We start from the raw sequence: 24,670 nt of genomic DNA on the forward strand, positions 1-24,670 counted from the left end.
TTTTAATGAACTCAGTCAAGCTTTTCACAACAAGCCCAATTATGGGCCACTAGACAGCTGAAAGATGGTCTCACCTTGGGTCAGATACCCACCCATTTTCCAATCACTTATGGCCCAAGGAAGATAGAGGAGGTGGGTTATGTGATTCAGAATACGGCTCTCCCCGTGGAAGAAAAAGCTGTGGCTCATTTCTTCAGCAGGAACTGTGCAAAGGCAGTTTCCTTGGAAGGGGTGGTTGGCACGATGATTGATTGACGTGTCTGGTGCAGCAGCAAACCAGACTTTCATGGTTTGTGAGGAAGAGCTGAACCGTCACTCTGTGTGTTATGAGAGGCAGTGGTCTCAGGAGACTCACACGCTAATATTAACATCCCCAAGAGGTTTGCTGCTGGAATGTGATACCCAAAGAATACAAAAGCTTTCATGCAAATTGTAGCTGTTAACAATTGGTGGAGGTTCTTCTATAGTGATCCACACCGAAGGGACGGTTTTATTGTATCATGAGTTTATCTATTTTGGGAGACTGCATGCAAAAATTGATTAGTTTTACCACAGAAGCAAAGGAGATGCCTTGTAACTTTTTCTGTGCTCCTTGCTTACCATATGCTGTGTGATTTTCTTTCTCATCAGTAAGCATTTGAAGGCTGATCTATGATAATTAAATGTAGATTAAAATGTGACAAGATTTAATATAGACCTCGGTGCTTCCAAGGAAACTACAGCTAGTGAAGCTTACATTCCAGGCTCTTTTAAAAAAGCTACGGACAGCCATTTTTTTCACCAATTAGTTCTCAGCTTTGGATTTACTCTTGGTTTTGGAAGGAAAGAGAATTTTTCTCAGTTCAGTGAAAATATTGGCATATTTGTGCATGAATAAATAATAAAAATTGTTAAAGGATATCTGCTTTAATCGAAGCTATGATATTACAATGTTAAAATTGTAAATAATTCATTTTCTTTCATATATTTGACTTGGAGTGATGCAAAATATAGATATCATTAGATGAATCAGCAACCTTACTTCAATTTGAGATGTAAATATTTGGAAGATTTTCAAAATTATTTAGGATGAAGGTAAGTAATAATCAATATCAAACATTTGGTTCACTAAACTCTCATCATCTTTAAAAATAATGTGCTTTTTAATGATTCATTTGCTTAAACTTGCTTAGTAGTAAGAATTTGATGTGAAATCTTCTGAAGTGTTTTCTTTTCTTTCTTTTTTTTGTGAGGAAGTTTGGCCCTGAGCTAACATCTGCCAATCCTCCTCTTTTTGCTGAGGAAGACTGGCCCTGGGCTAACATCCATGCCCATCTTCCTCCACTTTATATGGGACGCCGCCACAGCATGGCCTGACAAGTGGTGTGTCGGTGCGCGCCCAGGATCCGAACCAGCGAACCCCGGGCCTCAGCAGCGGAGCGCGCGCCCTTAGCCGCTTGTGCCACTGGGCCAGCCCCTGAAGTGTTTTCTTTTTAAATAAACTTTCTTTAGTCTCCATGAAATAGAAATAAAATAAAAATCAGTAATAAATCCAAAATCCTCTTTACTCTCCATGAAATGGAAATTACATTTACCAAAAATAAATCAGTAATAAAATGGAAAGCTAGCTTTTTTAGCTTGCCTATTGGCAACATTATCATAAATTTGCATATAGATTATGCCATTTAATGTTTAAAGATTTTAAACTTTACCTAGACAGTGTGGTAATATATTTAATATTCTCTAACTTGCTTCTTTCACTCAACATTCATTTTTTGAGATGTATCTAGATGATATGGGTAGCTATAATTCATTCATTTTTACTGTTATAGTAGTATTATATTACATAAAATCCCACAATTTATCTAATGTTAGATTGCTTTCAGTCTTTTGCTACTATAAACATTTTTGTATAGGTTTTCTTGGGCATATGTAAGAGAGTTTCTCTAGGAATTCTCTAGTTTCCTGTACATTTTTGTATATTTTAAAGTCTCTTAGATATTGATAAATTTCACTCCAAAGGGACTGTACCAGTTTGTACTCCCACAGGTACTGTGATGAGAATTCCTATTTTCCTGTGTATATGAAAAACTTGAACTCAATTTAAGTTTTGTGAATTTGATTGATATGAAAGTTCAGTTTCTTTTAATTTTTATTTCCCTAATTACTAGTTAGAACAGGGAGCATTTCATATGTTCATTAACTGTTTTGATATCTAGGTCTGTAAATTGTTCATATCCTTTGCCATTTTAATATTTTATTGTCTTGTTTAATTTTTTTTTTGTGAGGATGATCATCCCTGAGCTAACATCCGATGCCAATCCTCCTCTTTTTGCTGAGGAAGACTGGCCCTGGGCTAACGTTGGTGCCCATCTTCCCCTACTTTACATGTGGGACGCCTGCCACAGCATGGCTTGATAAGCGGTGCGCAGGTCCACGCCCGGGATCCAAACCTGCGAACCCCAGGCTGCCAAAGCAGAGTGCGCGCACTGAACTGCTGTGCCACAGGGCTGGCCCCTAGCTTGTTTAATTTTTAATTATCTATAAAAATTCTTTCTGGATTCTGATAGTATTCTTTATATATATATAAAAATATGTATAATATAAATTATATATAATATAATTATATTTAATATAATATATTAAATATTAAATAACTAATATGAAATAAATATTACATATTTAATATAATATATTGTAATTTAATATACTATACAATAATATAATTATGTTATAATTATACTTATATAATTATTAAATATACTATAAATTATATATAACTATATATAATAAATATATAGATATTTCACATAAATATATGAAATATCTTTTCCCAGACTGGCTTGTATTATAACTTAAAAGACAAGTCTTTTATTTGGCAGAAATATTTAACTTTAAATTAGTCAAATGTATCTATCTTTTTTTATAGTTTGTGCTTATGCATCTTGTTTAGGAAATTATGCCTTACACTGAATTCATTAAAAAGATCTCCTATATTTATTTCAAAAAAGTTTAAAGTTTGCTTTTCACATTTAGGTCTTTAGTCCTTTGGGGAATTTTTTAAATGTGGTGTAAGTAAGAATCTAATTTTATTTTTATTCATATAGAGAGCGTATTTCCCAGTATCATTTACTGAATACTCCATCATGTACCTACTGACTTGAAATGTTGCCTCTGTCATATACCAAATGCCTCAAAGTATAGATGGGCCTGTTTCTGAGTTCTCTATTTTGTCCATTGGTCTGTTTGTCTTTCTCTGCATGAATACCACACGGTTTCAATTATTCTAGCTTTATAATGTCTTGATATCTTGTACGACTAGGGACTCATCCTGATCTTCAAAACTATTTTGGCTATTCTTGGCCCTTTGTTTTTCCATTGAACTTTTAGTGTTCACTTGTCAAGGTCCATGAAAACCTGTGTTGGGACTGGATATAATATGTCTGTGCATTTACTTAGGTGTGTTTTATTTCTTTCACAAAGTTTTAGAATTGCCTTTATGGGTCTTGAACATCTTTTGTTAAATTTATTACAAAATGCCTTATAATTTTTATAGCTAATCAAAATGGAAACTTTTGAAAACCACAGTTTCTAATAGTTTGTTGCTTATATGGAAACACTGATTTTCACATATTGATCTCATTTTTAATAAGTTTCTAAACCCTCTTATAGGTTTATATGTATATATTTTATATATAGTTTATAGACTTTCTATTTGAGTAATTATATAATAATTTTATTTGTTCTTTTTTGTCTTTATACTTTTTCATCTTTCTTTCTAATTATTCTGGCTGAATTTCTGGTACAATGTCGAATATAAGAGAATTCTTCTCTTAATCTTTCCTTTAGAGACTATAGCCTAGATTGTTTTCATAAACATTACCATCATTCCCAGGTTGCTGGACCTGCTCAAAGAATCAAGTAAAACTGGGAACAAATATTGATGACCCCTTCACCATTGCCTACTCAGGACAATCTCAGTCTTAGTAAAATATAGGAGAAGCATTAATACAAGAGACTGGCACAAGTGTTACAATTTCAATTCAGCTTATAAATGCCTCTAAGAGAATTTAAGAGGATTAAGAGAGTGCCTGGCTTTTCCTTTTTCAGGAGACAATGATGAAATAACGTGAAAAATAGAGAAGCTGACGTTATTTGAATCAGCTTACATTTCTGTTTACAGTTTCTCTTGCAGTTGCTATGCAAGTGAGAGAAATGACAAGCTTGCCCAGGATTCAAGAAGTTCTCAAGCATGGATCATTATTATTTTGTTACTGTCTTTATATTTCAATACTTATTTAAATTTACCAAAATATTTCCAATATTTTTGGTACTTATTGCTTCTTGCACCTTACTCTTTCTTCTGTGGTTAATTTTCTCCTTCCTGACACATATCCTTTAATAGTTTTTTCAATAAGAATATCTGGATGGTAAACTATCTCATTGTTTGTTCTTCTGAAGATTATTCATTTTACATTAGTCTTGAATGTTATTTTAGCCAGGTTTCTAATTTTGATTGACTATTTTCCTTCAACACTTTGAAGGGGTAATTCTACTTGGCTTTGACAGGGCTTAGAACAGGCTGCCCCAAAATATGCCAAGGCAGCTTATTGATTATTTTGAATTAAAGTTACTTGAGAAACAGCCAGCGCAAGAAGAACACTCTGACCCTCCTTTCTTCCCCTGAAAGCAAGAAACAAAGTTCCCATTGGAAGGTATCTTCCCTATGCTGGGAGGATGGAGGGCATTTTTATCACTGGAGATAGGGAATTTGGGGCAGAGGAAGCTATATAAACCAACTTTATTACTTCTTCATTAATTTGCTTCTGCTTTCCCCAAGCAGAAGCCCCTTTGTTTTGTCAAATCTTCACAAATAATTGTTTCTTTGTTTAAAAATGTATATAAATAGCCTGCTTTGGTCACTTTTTTGAGCATGATATTTTTATGATCTCCTGTACATACACATTAAATTGGTTTTTCTCCTGTTACTCAGTCTCATGTTAATTTTATTGTTAGTCCAGCTACAAGAACTTGAGGGGGTTAAGGAGGAAATTTCTTCCTTCTCAGCAGTTTTGGAGAGAAAGCCAGGAGAATAAGTGGCTGGAAAACTGCTTTCTTTCTGGGATTGCTGCAGATGAAGAGATCCTGGGGCATCTGACAGAAGCTGGCAGAAGGTAAACATTTCTTACAACATCAGCCTCCCAGATCTTTGTCTGTGGGATCCAGTGGGAACAAAAGTGGTGAGAGCCTTTTTTTTTTTTTTGTTCTCTCTCTCTCTCTAAATTTAGATTAGTGGGAGAAAATATTTATGAAGCAAGTTTCTTGGGCATAGTGACTCTGGTAAAAATTTGTTATGAGTACTCTTGTTTACTATTGATCCTTTTCCTCCCAGAGATGGTCATTGTTTTCTTTTGTCTACTTTATAAGCAGTAAGAATACTTTCTCTGGTCTCCGCTAGCTGGAGGATGCATATGCATTTGGTGGATAGCCAAATAGGCTAAGGACCTGAGCTTAGGGAATCTAAAAAATGAGTGAGCTTTTGGCTTGGTAAGTCACCCTATTCTGTTCAACAGAGAGGAAATGTGATTCCTTGTATTTTGGAATAGATGTTTAAAAACAGGGCCCCTCGTAGTTATTGCCTGTGCTTCCTTAGGCTAACACTGGGAGTGAACTGTCTGGATCTTGTGATGGCTGCTCCTTTGCAGTCTCCCATGGGGATATCTCTTGCATCCATGGTTAAGCCATAAAAAGGCTCATTGGTTTGAGTTACTGTTAAGAAAATCCTGCCCATCAATGGCCAGTTGATGGATCCTTTGAATTGGAAAAACTTCTAAATGGAAAGATTTTTAGACAGCTCTCATCTTAAATAATTGTTGTATTAGTACCTATGGAAAGGCACAATTATTAGTGAGTTTTTTAGTGTATGTGATTCATGGCTAAAGTTTTAAAATGAAAGCTATAAGATCTTTTTTTTTTTTTTTTTTTTTTTGTGAGGAAGATCAGCCCTGAGCTAACATCCATGCTAATCCTCCTCTTTTTGCTGAGGAAGACCGGCTCTGAGCTAACATCTATTGCCAATCCTCCTCCTTTTTTTTTTTTTTTCCCAAAGCCCCAGGAGATGGTTGTATGTCATAGTTGCACATCCTTCTAGTTGCCGTATGTGGGACGCGGCCTCAGCATGGCCAGACAAGCGGTGCTTCAGTGCGCGCCCAGGATCCGAACCCAGGCCGCCAGTAGCAGAGCGTGCTCACTTAACCGCTAAGCCACAGGGCCGGCCCGAAAGCTATAAGATCTTCGTCTGTGTCTGTGTTGTGTATGTCTATGTATATATGTTATAGATATGTGACATTTTTCTACCTCTGGATGGTATTACCAAAATTAATTTGTACAGAGCTCTATTTAATTAAAGAAAAATTAAGTGTTTATATAAATCAAGTATACTCTCAGAAATATAGAAACTAATCTAAATGTTATTCAAGCTCACATAACCTAAGACAATTTTTGGTAGATAAAAACCAGTTTAAGTTTGTTGGTTTAATTAATACAGATATGTCTTTAGAGTTATCATCATTAAGTATAATACTATCATTCTACTTGGGTTTACTAATCAATTAAGCTTATGTTTTCTCATAAAAATTTGTCAGCCAGAAAGAAGAAATAACTTAGGGTGATGTCTGACTTTGTCTAATGTCTAATGAAGGTTTTGTAGGTAATCTAAACATGATTTATTTATTTATTTATTTATTTTGTGAGGAGACCAGCCCTGTGCTAACATCTGCCAATCCTCTTCTTTTTCTGCTGAGGAAGACTGGCCCTGGGCTAACATCCATGCCCATCTTCCTCCACTTTATATGGGACGCCGCCACAGCATGGCTTGCCAAGCAGTGCGTCGGTGCGCGCCCGGGATCCGAACCGGCGAACTCCAGGCTGCCGCAGTGGAGCGTGCGCACTTAACCGCTTGCACCACCGGGCCGGCCCGGTAAACATGATTGTTAAGAACAAATGATTTAAGCAGATGTAAATGGAAAAAAGAAGTGTTTCTAGGTGAACTTTTCAGCAAATAGTTTCCAAAATCTTTTGGTTACTCAAAACCTTAGAGTTTTGCTAAGTTACATTAAATAATGAGAAAAATCAAATTCATTGGATATTTAGATCATTTCCAAATAAAATAAAATACTGAAACATTACTAAATATAGGTTTATCCATTTTTGACTTCCTTTACAGAGGAACTAAAGATGTTTGGGTCTATTGATAAACATATTTTGTGCCACATTGGAAAATTTATTATGAGGAATAATATACTTCTAAAAATTTTGAAACGTATTTATAAGTTTGCTAATCTACTACAGAATGCTAATATGTGATGAACAGTTCACAATTGCCTGCTTCCTAGTTTTCACTGAAAAGCAAAGATTACAAATAGTTAAAAAGGTTGGAAGAAGAGCTGAGAATACAAAATGAATCAAAGAGAAAATGTCAGTGATAAGTATAAATTAACTCTGCACAAACTGTGTGCATTGGTGCTGAAAGAATTTAGGAAAATGGCAGGCATTCCTTTGAAAGATGAGAAGCAATGGAGCTCCTATAAGAGTTTTCTTCTACTATGGAAGGATTTACTGTAACTTCTTGTTTTTCAAACTGTTGTCACAGACCTTTGGTGAATTACGACTAATATTTATTTGAATTAAAAATGTACACATTATCCATATTTATCTATGTGGATGGATGATATATACAATTCTGTCAGTAATTTATAGGTAGATTTATTAAATACTTCTTTATTATCTATATATTCATAAAAGAGAATAATTTCATAAAGTGCAAAATAGAGAACATGCATGGCATATACCAAAAATAGGAAATACATGCCAGTTTGTTAAACTTTTATTTCAATTACTTACATGGTTTTATATGTGTAGATACGTACTGGGCCATAACATGCACTATATTTCTTACTGTGGAGCAATCCAACACGTTTGGGAACCACTGCTCTTATACCACAGTAAATTAAACAACAAAAAAAATCTGTATGCTCGCTGAAAAGACCAGTATAGGAACAACCACCCATTCTGTCCTGTACCCACACAGTGATAACTCCCCAAGGCAAGGCTGTAATCACTTCTTGATAGGCTCATACCTTGTTGCCTTGTCTTTTCAGGTTTGTAGCCAGGCACCAATCTTTGTTTAAAAGAACTTTCCCTATTTCTTACAACTACTTGCAAGGCTGGGAATTCTACTGGTGGCTTCTGAGATATTTATAGCTTGGCCATCAGTTTAGAAGTTGTTGTACCATCTTTCAAATTTTTATTCTGCCTACTCAACTTAGAGCAACTTTCTACAGCAATAGTGTGGGGATCCTGTTGCCCCTGCCTGTTCTATCACTCCCAGTCTCCAGAGCAATGTCAAGATGAGCCTGTAGACATGAGTGAATCTCATACTGTGATTTCCAAAAGGTGTATGGTTTATTTTAACTATATTATGTAGAATGAATTTATATTCATTTAATGTAATGTATGCAAAGACAGTTATGCTATCCTCTAAGAGTAAATCTTCAATTATTCTGTAACAACTGCCTTCTTTCTTTCCTAGATAAGCTTTGTCAGTTTTTGAAATTGAGAAAATAGCATTTGAACTAATAAAGTTGAAATTGTTACCTTTTGAGTAATCTGCCTAAAAAGCAAAGATTTTGTGTTTTATCAAAATAATTTCCTGTGCTTTATCATGTCTTTGATCGGTTTTTCTCACAACTATGTAACCTTCTGTATTTGCCTTTGAAAATTTTTTATTGTCACTTTAGTCAAATAGATAATTAAGTATTGTTTCACAATCATCTGGGATCCTTTTCAGTCAAACGTTTCAGTCCAAACATTTTTGATGTTTTTGACAAACTTCTCATAATTCAAAATGAGGTCTTTTTGATCTCAAACTAACTTTGGGATTTTCAAGAGGGTCCCTGGAACAACTCAAAAGATTTCTCTCCTTATAGAAGGAGAGATACTACACTAATTAGGCTTATTTGATATGTTAAATTACATGTGAAGTATTGTCAAATAAGTGATGCTAAACCTTCTTAAATTATATTTGTGTGGATATATGTTATTCATATAAACATTCCAGAAATTATATGAAATTCCTAAAAATCTGGTATGTCCTAGTATGTTATCATTTGTAATTCTGGTTATTATCTTGAAGAGTGGTGTCACACAGAAATAACCAAATTTTATTGTCAATTCTAAATCTCATTGGATCTTTAACTGTAGCCACTTTTAAGTCTTTTGTCATTTACAGTTATTGTTTTACTCTGATGCTTTACAAAAGTGCTCCTGAAAAAGTGCTTCATCTTGAGAGAGACTCATGGGAAGGACTCTGACAAATACTCTAGGCTACAGGTTTCTGGTAACTTTCAGTTCATACCATTGAACTGGGTAAGAATTTATAGAACTCTAATGGAGAAACTGATGGCTTCATAAAACTTCTAACAAAAGATCAGGATCAACAAGAATTTATTACATGAGACTGAATGAACTGATGAGGATGATTATAATTTATATGACTTTTTATTTGAAAGATTGCTGGTTCTTAAGTGTTTTGTTTATCCAGATTTAAAGAAATTTGTTTTTCTCTTAAGCTGCCTATGATGTAGAGCAAGTTGGTAAAGTATGCCTTTGTGAACAAAGATGAAACAATTACTTTATCTTTTTGCCTGATTTCTCCAGAATTTGGAAACTCTCAGTGACTATTCTTATTTTCATGCCAATAAAGTTATTTGCATGAGTTCAATAAGAATTCATTCTCCTTGTAACAGGACACAATTGGAAACACTGGTTATGTTACCAGGGCTTTGACTGGAATGTCATATTTGATAAAGATATGCATAGACTCAGATATGACCAGACAGCTTTAAGAAACTAAGTTTGACTTTATGGAGCCAATAAAGCCCCTTGGAAATATTGGCCTGGTACGTTGCTCATAAGTTTCCTGACAGCCTAACCAGGTGAGCAAGGAAGATCACCTCCTAGCAGGTGCAGGAACTTGAGGATATTTTGGGGACCTTGAGAGGAGAGGAATTCACCCAAATCTATAGGTATTACAAGTGAAGTCTGATGGTAAGTCCTTGGCTTGGCTTCTTAGCCTCGAGGCTTTTAAAGGTCCAATCTGAGATTCCTTATGAAAAGCTCCAGTGGATTTAAAAGAGCCTATATGATCAATTGCTATTCTTGCTGCACTTACGTAAATAATCAGGCCAAGTTTATGAAATTAGACCTATTTTGCAAAGAAGTTAATCTTAAATTGGCTATCTTTGATAGAAACGAGGGTGATTTTAGAGAGAAAAATTATATTTCTGTAGAAACTACAATGCATACTTGTGGATATTAGATTCTAGTGCTGTTTATTGTCTTTGAAGTTTTGGACTGGATCCTGAATTCTAGTTTCCCCATATCTGGCTACAACTCTCCAAACTAACATTTCCAATTTTCTCCCGCCTTTTGGACTTGTAGTCAGTAAGAACAAAAGCTGCCCTTTTCCCCCAAAGCCCTGCAAACTGAATATGAATGGCTTGATATAAACTTCAGAGAAATCATCACAATAGCTCATGCTTAGATCGTCTTCTTTGTGCCTGTTGCTATATGGACCACTCAAAAATTTACCGCTATGCCAATGACATCAGAGACATTCACACTGCAAACCAGGAAAATCTGTCAGATTGCCACTGCCTGCCTGCCTGCCTTCACTCCCTCTGAAGATGCTTTGTGCCTGACATCTAGAAATCTTCTTGACTGGCTACCCTCAGAACTGAGAAACTGGAATTGTAGTCTACTCCAATTATTAACCATTGTTTTTCTTTTGTTTCCATAGAAATGCCTTATTAAATATCTGATTTCTCATACAATAATAGACCTAACTTTGGGAACCCAACTGGGATCACTGCCAATTCTGGACTTTAGATTTCAACACTATGTGAGTGGTGTAAATTTGGACTCCTTATTCATGTACAGGTATAACCTTGGTGTTTCGTTTTTCATGGGATCCTTTTATTTCCACTGAGTTCTAGGCACAAGATAAGTTTCCTTGCTGCTTCCTGAGTTGGTTGGTGAAACTATTCTCTTCTTATTTTCACAGAGTGGTGTCAATTCAAAGCTTCCTATTTTGCCTTATACAGGCTCAAAGCACATCTCTTGACCTTGTTTGGTATTTGAAGCCCCAGCCCTGATTCTTTAGGGCTTATCCAGGAATTCCAGGAATTATAGCCCTTGGGCACCTGATACATTGGCTCTTACATTTACTAATATGATCATCAATTTCTTCGCCTTTTTTTCTGATGCCTGGGAATTTTCCCTTTTTTTGAGTTCATCTTTATATATAAAAAATAGGAGTTACACTTCATCAACTTTTTCTGTTTTGTAGTGAGCTGGGGGTTTATATCAGGTCAGTCTTCTATGTCGTTGGAAAAGTACTATTTTCTCCTGAATTTTCCAGATATTAAAATGGAAAAAGCACAACTTTGTTTATGCAGTATTGATTAAACTTAAGGGTGGCTATTCTCTTGCTAAGTACTGTACTTTCAAAAGAAAAAGCAACCAAGTTCCTATTGCTTATCAAACATTTTACTTTCTTTTAAAAATGGAATATTATACTTGATATTGGGGAATTGAAGGAGGCATGGACAGGGCTACCAGCAATGGGAGTGAGAATACTTTAAAAAATGCACATATTACTTAAATTAAGCATTAAATGGGCTCTTAAAAAGGTGAGTTAATTGAATATTTTGACATAAATTATTATTTTCTAAGGAATTTGTCTTCTAAAAGAGATGTATTTCTACGAGGACAAAACATGACTTTAAGAAGTAGCGCAATAACATCGAATAGTATCTGGAACTAGTCATATATGTACAGTCTATATGTTTATACCTGGGGTATTAGTTGAAGAGAACCATCCCAAATATATTTGCTATTGGTACTCTTCTCTTCTCCTAACTGACCTATAATTAATACAGGCTGGGAAGATTATTTCAAGGAAACCAGCATGAAAATGAAAATCATGGCCTATCTTACCTGGGTTCTTTTAGAGAGCAGAGCCTAAGTTGAAAACTTATGTATAATTACTTTTTTGGGTAATAATCCCGGGGATCAGGAGAGAAGAAAAGAGAATGAATACAAGAATATGAGTTGATTACTGCCATGTAAAATGTATCCCAGGACCAGTCCTTTGTGGGTGGGAGGAGAAAGGGAGAAGCGTTGATTCCTTGGATTCTGTTCCCCACTAACCAACTTTTCCTCATGGAGAATTACCTTCAAGGTTGTATGTGTGAAGTATGAGTGTCAATATATCCAGTATGTAGAGGAGCTTGGGACTGGAAGGAAGAGGCATGTGGAGTGTGATGGAGGTACTCTGTGAGGCTGGTCACTCAGACCCTATGATGAACTTGCTGCAGTGGTGACTGGAAGAAGAGACAGGTGAAGCCAAGAGGATCTGTAGGAATCTTAAGAGCAAGTAAAAACAAAAACAAAAACCCGAGTTTTTGTGAAGTTAGTAAATTTTCTTAATAATGTATTATATCAATTGATGATCAAATAACTACTTTTTACTTTGGACACTTCAGACGAGATTCTGAAAGAAAAATATATACAGTGGATCATTTTTGCATTGGGAAACATGACAAAGACAAATCGTTTGAAAGTGTGTGATAGAATGAGAGCACCAGGCTAAGTAAACATATTAAGTGTTTGGAGAATCTCATCCTTTTGTTCCAAAATCATATTAGAGAATGCAAAGTTGGAGGTAAGTACGTATAGGAGTGTGGATTCTGCTGATAAGCAGAGGAGGAACTCCAAATGCCCATCAATCATGCATGGACGTGTAATATTGGAATATATCAATATAGAGGGGATAAATATTCCCCTTACAAGAGTGTAGCTCAACAACTGGTAGAGTGGCCAATACTTCATCTTTTCCCTCTGTCAAAACCTTACCTCTACAAAAATTCCGATTTTCTGGTAAGCATAGATAGTGATTATTCATTTTGTAATTTATCTCTTGCCTGTTATTCTCTCCCACCTGAATAAGGTGTTGGGGAGTGCCCCCATTAATGTGAATGCTTTCCTCTCCTCTAACAATATGTATGTAATTTCTAATGGAATATAAATACATGCCAATAGCATCTACAGGTTATAGATTTGTGAATATCATTGGCCTCGTTTATATCAACATGTTAAATGTGCAGAGGCTGCAAATGAAGCAAGTATTCAAGGATTCTTGAGCTGAACATTTTAAGTTCCCATCAATATTTATATTGTGATTTGGGGATAGAGATGGGTGGATATTGAAATGGGAAGGGATAGTGCAGGCAAACAATTAAAATTCACAATTTCGCATAGTGTTTACCTCATTGGAAAAAATCTGATATTGATTTTATGTATCTAAGATGCCCCAGTGATTGACTAAATTTCCCAGTTTTTGTTTGGAGGTTTTGGCAGTGATGTGTCTTTTACATAGTGTTGGAGGAGATAATCGAGAAGATGTGACTGCCAGTTGACCCATGAGCTGGACCCAGACCCCTCAATCTCCTCCCCTGTGCTTTTAAGGTACACTCTCCCCACCATTCCTACAGTCAGAGCTGTTTTCAAGGACACAGCCTTGAGAGAGCAATATGTTGTTGAGACCATCTGGATGATATACATGATTGAACACTGTTAAGGCCTCTATATAAACTTTTAAGCTTCTAACAGGCGAGTGTGGAGATCTACTTGTCTTGTGGCTGCCCAAGACAAACTTCATAAGTAAGTTCCCTTGCTTATTAAAACTGCGACCTACCAATCTGGTGGAGTCTGCCTCTTTCTTCAGTCTTTCCTTGCCCTCCATGTATGGAGGCTAGTTTGCAAACCAACACATAATGGGGTCTTAATCAACATTTTTGGATTGAATAAAAGAAAGAATGAAATAGATTCAACCTGTGCATTGGTCATTGAACAGGTAAATGAGGGATTTACAAAATTTCTTCCTCTGCAGGCATTTAAACTGAGATAGATTATTTACTAATCTTAGGTAACTTAGTGGTAGGATTCAACTGAAGGCAGGAAAATGACCAGATGAGTGTCCGTGGTCCCATCTGGTTTCGTGATTCTGAACAGCATCTACTAAACTGTAATATTCAATTATAGTTCAGAACTAACTTAGTTTCACTTGAATATTTTCCTTAAGGAAATCGAACACTTTATTCTACTGTCTTCCCTAAATTTAATAAATGTGCGATGTGATTGCTTTTTTTAAAAAAACATTCTTTTTATACGACTGGGTTGTTCAACCTGCTCCCACGATGACATTTCTGGGATATTTTCCAATCTCTTCTTCCTTTTAAAATAGACTGAGACCTTATGTTCCATCTTTGAAAGCATTGCATTTATCTGCTATTTGGTATCTAAACTATGCATTTTCAATGCTGCTGAAAGGCAATTCTCTGAAAGACATATAGTTTTCCAAGTTTTATCTGGCTTGAATTCTACATAAGCTTGCAAGTTTATGTTTGTAAAGTTGTCTGTTACTATGCATAAAGAAATATGACTTTTTATAGGAGCAATGGAAAGGATCAGACAAGACATAGGTAGTAAATATCTTTGGGGGAAATTCCCAAGGAAATTTCAGGAAATTCTTCCTGTTTCACAAAGATCCTAAAGATAGGAAAGGTTTGGTAATTCTTGGGGCTTCAAAGTAAATATTTTCATAGACAAAGGAAAATATAAAAGTGTTGCTATTTTACTATCAGGTGATAATTTAAACAGCTATCAAAGCCTCTAATGAGACAAATATATGAATCATATGGACCTTTAGCATGAAAAATATCATAGAACTAACATTTCGAACTCTGTGTAAAATATATATATTCATAAGGTGTAACACTCAAAGTGAACAAAAATTCAAACTAAGGGAGGGTTTTTTCTTTTTTTTAGAAGTGAATTGAGTGTGATCTATATATGAAAATAAATATGAGTTTCTTTAGATTCTCCACATGATAAAAACAAATAATTTTCCCAAAGGGAGTGTGCATTTTTTCTAGACTGCAAATGTTCCTCAAATGAGGGTTAAGGAGCCCCTGCATTAATATTACCTGGGATATTGGTGAAAAATGCATATTCCTTGGCTTCAGTAAGACCTCAAGAATCAGATGCTCTGGAGTTAAGTCCTTGGAACTTGAATTATTAAAATGTATCCAAGAGATGGTGACCATGATGCAGTCTACACAGAAATCGAAATATATTGATGTACACTTGAAATTTATATAATGCTATACACCAATGTTACCTAGAAAATAAAGAGAAAAAAATAAAATGCGTCTGAGGTGATTCTGACGTCCATTAAAGTATAAGAACCTGGTGCAGCTTAGTAGAATTTCAAATAACCCACAAAACAAATAAATACAAAACCCCTCTGCAAATCCAATAACGCATTTTTTTTTGTTTCAAATAAAAGCAGTTGCATCAAATTGCATTCTCATAATTAGTTTAGCAAGGACATATTAAAAACATAACGATAACATGTAAATGGGGATGTTTTAAAAGGCATTTATTTTTTCATTCTGGAAAGACTGGCTTCTAGGTGGAAATAAATCTCGGTGAAATTAGTCTGATACTTTATATTTTTAGATGTCCTAAGATTGACTTGAATACAAATATAATCTGGATATAGTGGTTAGCCCACTAACTCAAGAATTATATATATCCTGAACAATTTTTAATGCTCAAAGTGCCTGAAATGGTTTAGGAAGTAATATTCCTAATGTCAACTTTTTTTTCTCATTCTGATTTTTCTTTCAGTTTTACTGAGATATAATTGACATACAGCACTGTGTAAGTTTAAGGTGTACAGCATAATGGCTTGACTTACATATATCATGAAATGATTACCACGATAAGTTTAATTAACATCCATCATTTCATATAGGTACAAAAAAAATGTTTCTTTCCTTATGATGAGAACTTTTAGGATTTACTCTCTTAGCAACTTTCAAATATATCATAGAGCCATGTTAACTATAGTCATCAGTTTGTACATACATCCCTAGTACTTATTTATCTTATAGCTGGAAGTTTGCATCCAATTCCTCACCCCCTTGGTTTGTATCCAAGCCCCCACTTCTGGTAACCACAAATCTGATCTCTTTTTCTATGAGTTTGATTTTTCTTTTTAGACTCCACGTATAAGTGGGATCATATTGTATTTGTCTTTCTCTGACTTACTCCACTTAGCTTAATGCCCTCATTGTCCATGCACCTTGTCACAAATAGCAGGATTTTCTTCTTTTTATGGCTGAATAGTAATCCATTGTATATATATGCCACCTTTCTTTATCCACTCATTTGTTGATGGACACTTAGCTTGTTTCTATGTCTTGATTATTGTAAATAATGCTGCTATGAACATGCGGGTACAGATATCTCTACAATGTAGTGATTTTGTTTCCTTTGGAAATATACCCAGAAGTGGAATTGCTGGATCATATGGTAGTTCTATTTTTAATTTTTTGAGAAACCTCCATACTCTTTTCCATAGTGGTTATATCAATTTACAATCCCAATACAGTACACAAGATTATGTTTTCTTCATATCCTCACCAGCATTTGGTATCTCTTGTCTTTTAGAAGATAGCCAATCTAACAGGCATGAGGTGATATCTGATTATTATTTAGATTTGCATTTCCCTAATGATTAGTAATATTGAGCACCTTTTCATGCATTTGTTGGCCATTTGTACATCTTCTTTGGAAAAATGTCTATTCAGTTCCTCTGCTCAGTTTTTTTGGTGAGGAAGATTGGCCCTGAGCCAACATCTGTGCCAATCCTCCTCCACTTTGTACGTGGGGCGCCACCACAGCATGGCCTAACAAGCGGAGTGCAAGTCTGTGCCCAGGATCTGAACCCACAAACTCCGGGCCACCAGAAGTGGAACGCGTGAACTAAACCACTACGCCAGTGGGCTGGCCCCCCTTTGCCCATTTTTAAGTTGGATTATTTGCTTTTTTGCTATTGAGTTGTATGAGTCTTTACATATTTTGAATATTAATCTCTTATCAGATATATGATTTGCAAATATTTTCTACATTCCATAGATTGCCTTTCATTTTGCCCTATCATTTCTTTTGCTGTGTAGAAGCTTTTTAGTTTGATGTACTCCCATTTGTTTATTTTTGATTTTGTTGCCTGTGCTTTGGATATCATACCAAAAAGTCATCGCCAAGATCCATGTCAAGAAGCTTTTTTCCTATATTTTCCTCTAAGAGTTTTACGGTTTCGAGTCTTACATTTAAGTCTTTAATCTATTTTGAGTTAATTTTTGTGAGTGGTGTAAGTCAGGGGTCTAGTTTCATTCTACTACATGTGACCATCCAGTGTCTCCAGCATCATTTATTAAAGAGACTGTATTTTCTCTATTGAATTTTCTTAGCTCTCTTGTCAAATATTAGTTGACCATATATGCATGGGTTTTCTTATAGGCCCTCAATTCTGTTCCATTGGTTTATGTGTGTTTTTATGCCAGTACTGTACAGTTTTGATTACTAGAGCTATGTAATATAGTTTGAAATCAGGAAGTATGATGCCTCCAACTTTGCTCTTCTTTTTCAAGATTGCTTTTGCAATTAGGGGTCTTTTCTGGTTCCACATGAATTTTAGGATTTTAAAAAATATTTCTGTAGAAAATGTCATTGGAAACTTGATAGGGTTTGCAGTGAATCTACAGACTACTTTGGGTACTACAGACATTTTAACAATATTAATTCTTCCAATCCATCGACATGGATACCTTTCCATTTATTTGTGTCTTTGATTTCTTTTATCAATGTTTTGTAGTTTTCAGTGTAGAGATGTTTCACTTCCTCCGTTAAATTTATTCCTAAGTATTTTAGGATGCTATTGTAAATGGGATCATTTTCTTTATTTATTTTTCAGATAATTTGTAGTTAATGTATAGAAACGCTACTGATTTTTGTATACTAATTTTGTATCCTGCCTAGTGTTAACACTTTACCCAGGAAAAAACTCTCAGGTGAGTATTGAGCTAAAAATAAAGGACACTACAGTTTAGTGAAGCTTATGAATCCTGAAAGCTATGAAAGCAGAAAACAAATAGATATTTTTAAAGAATCTAATATGTATAAAGAGCTTTACATACGCAGTTCTCATTTAATCCTTTCTACAGCCTTATACTATAGGTGTTACCATACCCGTTTTACCATCAAGGGAACTCAGGCTCAAAGGGCTTAAGTATATTGTAAAAAAATTAGATAGCTAATAAATGGCAAAGGCCAGACTCAAACACAAAACTTTCTGTCTTAAATGGGTTCTTAATTCTTCCCAGCAACCTATGTTGTACTGGAGTACCATTCTCCCAGTTATCATAAAACTATTTTATATTTTCTCTCTTTAAAACTCTCACTGAAGATCTTGCCTCATATTTGTGTGACCCAGTTGTGACAAGCTTTCTCTCAGGCATCCTCTTTTTGACCCCAGGACCTGTCGTTCTCTCCCTCCAGTCCCAGTAACCCAAGGTCTTCTTGCCTACAGTAATCCACTAGGGTGAGCCACTGTTAGTCACTCCCCTAAATGCTTCCTTCCTCTCCTGTTTCTCCAGAAAAAATACACATTGGAAGGATATCAGAAAAGCCATATCATGTTGGAGGAACAGAAATCATTTTATGTCAGTTAGTGAAGGGCCTTGCACCCTCAGACCTTCCAAGAGAAGCTGTCTCAAGTGGATGTTCTCTCTCTCCAGATCTCTCTATCTTCTCAGTTCCCATTACTCCCCATTTCCCTATTTTTTAGAGCTCTCTCTCTCAAATCCTACTCAAGTCCACATATTCTGCTCCAGAAAACTACACTTCCCACCATGAGAGGAAGCCATGTCACCCCACCTCTTTCCTTCCCCTTTGCCTTATAAGTTAAGAATGTTTCAGGCTTTGGTGGGATACTAATGACTTCCTGATCTGCTCAGTTGTGTTGACTCAGGCTATAGAGGGTGTCCCTTGAGTGCACACCAGTGTGGGTACTCCAGTTCCAGGTTAGTCTCCCCACTAGCCACAGTGGCTGATTTTCTCATTGTTTACTTAAGAAACAAGCGTATCTTACCAAGGCAAGCTTTTAAGTAGCTCAGAGAAAATACAGTCTAATTCATATCAACGGAGACATTTTTCTTGTTAGCATGTCTTTAACCTTGATCTCTGCAAACCATAAACTCTGACATAATTGTGCTCTGGACCTGGTTAACATAGAAAGGGCCACCACAGCAAAAGCCATTTTCTTTGCCAACTGGAAAAGGTGCTTCCAATTTTTATTAGATTTCATAAAAAATTATTTCAGCTTTTTCTACCTCTGCCATCCACCACACACACCCCCAAAGGAGATTTCTGTTCACCTGTTGGGAAGGCCTGTACCTTCCCACTAGTATGCCTGCAAATATTCTTCTCTTTATAGTCCTCTTCTCTTGCTAAAATGGAGCAATTTCCTGCCTATCAAAGAGCATGCAGGCCTTCTACATGTAATCTGTATTCCATCCCTTCACACCAACTTGGAGTTCTTGCTTCAGAATTTACTACCTCCCTCTCCTGCATTTTAGACTTCTTTTTCTCTATTGCACCAGTCTCACCAATATTCAAATATTATCTAGTGCTCTCATGTTGTAAACATGCTTCTTTGACCCTACGTCTCTCTATATCTACTGACCTATCTTTCTTCTCCCCTTTCATGATAAAATTATCCTCACTATCATTTTCTCTTGGACCTCTGTATATTTCCTTTATAGCACTTATCGTAATCTATAATTATATATTTGTTTATTGTCCTATTCCTCTCTCTGTTAGACTGTAAGCTGCATGCAGGAATTGCATGTATATTTCTATTTTATTTCCAAGACACCTAGTACAGTACTAGACATACAGTAGGTTTTCAATAAATATTTGTTATGTGAATAGAAGGCCCTAGATCCAGTGTTCTTCCCTTTAAAGAGTCACAGGGATGGAAAATTGTGATGTGTGCCATTTGTTGACTCTTGGTCATCATCTGTGTCATTGCTTTTACTTAAAAAAAATTAATATACTTTATTTTTTAGAGCAGTTTTAGCTTCACAGCAACATTGAGCAGAAAGTACAGAGAGTTCCCACATACCCCCCCTCTGCACACGCACAGCCTCCCCCATCATCAGCATCCCACACGAGTCCACCAGCGTGCCACATTTGTTACAATTAAGGAACCAACAGTGACTCATCATTACCAACCAAAGTCTGTAGTTAACATTAGGCTCCACTCTTTGTGTCATATATTGTATGAGTTTTGACAATTGTATGATGACATATACCCACCATTATAATACATTACAGGGTAGTTTCACTGTGCTAAATATCCTTTGTGCCACCTATGTAGCCCTTCCTCCCTGCAAACTCTTGTCAACCACTGATATTTTTACTGTCTCCATAGTTTCGCCTTTTCCAGTATGTCATATAATTGGAATTATACAGTCTGTAAACTCTTCAGACTGGCTTCTTTCACTTAACAATATACATTTACGGTTCCTTCATGTCTTTTCATGGCTTGATAGCTCATTTCTTATTAGCACTGAAAAATATTGCATTGTATGGATGTACTGCAGTTTGTTTATCCATTCATCTGTTGAAAGACATCTTGGTTGCTTCCAAGTTTTGACAATTATGAATAAGGCTATTATAAACTTTCATGTGTAGGTTTTTGTGTGGACATAAGTTTTCAACTCATTTGGGTGACTATCAAGGAGTGCAATTGCTGGATTGTTTGGTAAGAGTATGTTTAATTTTGTAAGAAACAGCCAAACTGTCTTTCAAAGTGGCTGTGCCATTTTGATGTTCCACCAGCGGTGTATGAGTGTTCCTGTTGCTCCATGTCCTTGCCAGCATTTGATGTTGTCAGAGTTTTGGATTTTGGCCATTCTAATAGACGTATAGTGTTATCTCATTTTATTTTGCAATTCTGTAATGACATATGATGTTGAACATCTTTTCATATGCTTATTTGCCATCTGTATATCTATCTTCTTTGGTGGGTCTGTTCATATCTTTTGCCCATATTTTAATCAGATTGTTTATGTTTTTATTGTTAAATTTTAAGAGTTCTTTGTATATTTTGGATAATAGTCCTTCATCAGATATGTCCTTTGCAAATATTTTCTCTCAGTCTGTGGCTTTTCTTCTCATTCTCTTGATCCTTTTACTTTTTACCTGCTCTCTGAAACTTTTTGGCACCTACTCTTTTTCTGTCATAGAGAAAAGTTGTCTGAGTAATTAAGTTTCCCAGGTTCTTAAATATAACTGTATTCATGAGGGAATTAAGTAATTCCATGGGTGAGAGAATCGTATCTGTCAAATTTCTTGTTTGCAATTGAAACTCAGATCAAATTAGTTTAGTCGAAAAGGAAATATGTTGGCTCATGTAACTGTCAAGGCCAAGGGAAGAGCTGCCTCCAAATGATGCTGTTCCATCGCTCAGCTCTGCTTCTTCTGTTTATGGATTTTATTCTCAGACAAGCTCTCCCCAAATGGTGGGAAATATAGCTGCTGGTAACCACAAGCTTATATCCTTATGGATCACAATCCAGAAGAGATACCCCAAAGCTCTTTCTTACTGTGTATATAGTAAGCTTCAAGGGAAAGTATGATTAGACTTCTTGGATAATGTGCCCAATTGCTGTGGCCAAGGAGATGGAGAACTTTGTTCAATTAGGGGTCCTGTGTCTACCTCTGTGGCCTGGGATTTATTAAGCTCATCTCTGCTTGAACTACAAAGAATAGGTTCATCCAGGTAAGAGGGGTTTTGTTACTAGAAAAAAGGTGTGAGGAGCTTTAGACAGCAAAAACAACGTATGTTCGCTTTATACATTCCTTGTTTTGACTATATGTTACTCATTTCTTATCTCCATAGTGCTTATCAAAAAACAGGTCGTTGCTGTCAGCAACAGAACACTTTGGATGACTTGCTGGTCAGATGCTAAAAGGTATTATTCTTGCTGAAACTAAAGATACATTTATCAGTTATATACCTAGGAAGTTAAAAGACTCGACAAAGAATGAAGACAGCATTAGTTTATATATTAAACAGCTATTATTAGGCATATAATATAACTTTATTTGCTCCATTTTGTAATCCAGTATTTAAGAGTAGAACAGGGAGATAAGAAATGTTCATTATTTTTATTATAGTTGTGATAATTCTTATGTAGCTGGTTTTCTCTGACTCATGGTAACCAGGCAACAGGAATTGCCACAGAATGAACTGTGAAGACTAAATTTTTATTAAATCCTTAAAAATTACTTTCCCATAATTAACTTTTTCTATCTCATCCAGATTATTTTTTATCTAAATCCTCAAACATGAACCAAACATCAAGATAAAAATAATGAAATATATTTCAGTCAGTTATTTTACTTAGCTGTTATTTAGAAATTTTCAGACAATTTTTTTTTCCTTTACCTTTCCTGTCTTTGCACTGGTTTTCTGAAAAGTTGGGGAAATAATTTCGTATAATATTGATTCATTGTAGCACTAAAACTAGTGGATTTTGGAGCCCAAAATTCTGGGTTTGGATCTATTTTGCCAATTCCTAATTTTGTGACCTTAGGTACATTCTTAACCTGTGTGATCCCAAGCTTCACTTAAAATGGAAATGATAAGAGTACCAACCTCATAAGACTATCGGGAGGATTCAGTGATATAATGTGTGCAAACCACTTGGAATACGCCTTAGTACTCAATGAGTGTTTAGTCAATGTTAGTTTTTATTAGTTTGGTTAATACCTATCTGTTAAGAGATGCAGAAAATTTCTAATTTCAATAGTCATCAGCGTTATCTCTCTGCTTAAAGGGATCACTACCTGGAGTCTGGAGCTGTTCTTCAGGACATCCGATTCCAGAGTGAAGGTGAATATTTGACATTCATCTCTTCTGCAGGAATGAGAGGTAAGAAATAAACGAATAATCTTAATCAGATGCTCCAAAAGCCTTTGGTGGATATAACTCAGAATGATTCCATACTTTGAAGTATATATTTGACTTGGTTAAATGTATGTTTTAGAATAAAATTATGTGAAGCCTTTTGTAAGTTGCTGTGGAATCCATTATAGTTTTATCTTTTCTCAATAGTTTTTATTTATTCTATTTTTCTTTTTTATATGTGAGTTAATTTATACTTTACACAACTGACCATGAAAAGAGTACAGCAGTTCTTGTTTTAGTTTATAATTGATAGCTCAAAGGAGAAAATCTATCCATTAGTTTATTGGTGCATATGCAATCAACATGGACGGGAAACATACAAATTTAGAAAGTTTTGTAATCCACTTGAGGTTTTGTTGACATTTAACTTTGTATTACATTCAACTAAGAAAATTAGCAGTGTAAACAAGATTTCAACATGTATACTTAGCACAAGAGAATATATTTTCAAATATTTCAGAGTGTATATATTTTATGCAAATTAGTATATAATTTACGAGTGTAATTTTATATTGTCATAATAAATGCAAACACTTATTAAATGCCTTCTGTGTGCAATAAAATTGGGCAAGACCTTGTGATACTAAGAACTAAAAAACAAGACAAAACTGTTGATGTTGAGTAATGTAATGGGTAATGGCCTCAATAACATTTTTACACTGAATTCAAAGGCAGGTTGTACATCTGTATATTTTAATAATCCTTGATAAAAGCAAAAATCATAATGTTAAGGGACAATATTAAGGACAGTGATAGTGAGGCTATGAGGGACCAAACTTCTGGTTTCAAGAAGATGATGTTCCAGAGGTCTTACTCAATTCTAAACTTCTTTTAAACAGTCTTCCCACCAATATTATTTCTTTTGTCTGAGATTTATTTTCCAATTGAGCTTTGTTGGAAACAAACTGAATTTATAATCTAACAAGTTCAAGAACACTGACGTTTTATATTTTGAATTTCTTTCAAATTTGAATATATTGTAAATTTAATCTTCTGATTTTTAGCTCGTTTGGATCAGTCTTATGCATGATTAGTCTGAATTTGTGAAGGTTTATGATACAGCTTAAATTTTTTCATGTAGCTTTGTGGAAAGTAATTGTCTTCTGTTTGAAAACACGAGCTGTGATAACCAGACATATGACATTTACCAGTAACTGCTTCTGATGTGGTTTTCATCATTGATTTTCCTTCCTCTCTTCCCCTTGCTCTAGTTGTACTTTCTTCATTACAGATGCACAGAAGATAAATATTCTGTTTATCTTTTATGACACATTGTGAACAATGGTGCTGCCAAGAGTGAACTTAGAATGTAGCTGGAAATATGCTTCAGATGACAACCAATTCTTGATTTGGAACTAGGAATCCTACCTCAAACAAAGCAAGGGTGGAGATTTCAATTTGATATTATGGAGGGCAGTTCTCTTCTTTCTTTTTGTTCTGAGAAAATTTTTTTTGTTATTCATTTATTTATTATTATTTTTATCAAGATACAATTGGGCATAATGTTGTGCAAGTTTAAGGTACACGATGTGTTGATTTGATACATTTCTCTATGGCAATTTGATTATCACTGTAGCGTTAGCTAACACCTCTATCATGTCACATGATTACAATTTCTTTTTCTGTGGTGGGAAAAATTAAGATCTAGTCACTTAGCAACTTGCAAGTTTATAATACGGTATT

The sequence above is a fragment of the Ceratotherium simum genome, chromosome 9, assembly GCF_057802395.1.
Source record: "Ceratotherium simum simum isolate JZ-2026a chromosome 9, ASM5780239v1, whole genome shotgun sequence".
Lineage (NCBI taxonomy): Eukaryota > Metazoa > Chordata > Mammalia > Perissodactyla > Rhinocerotidae > Ceratotherium > Ceratotherium simum.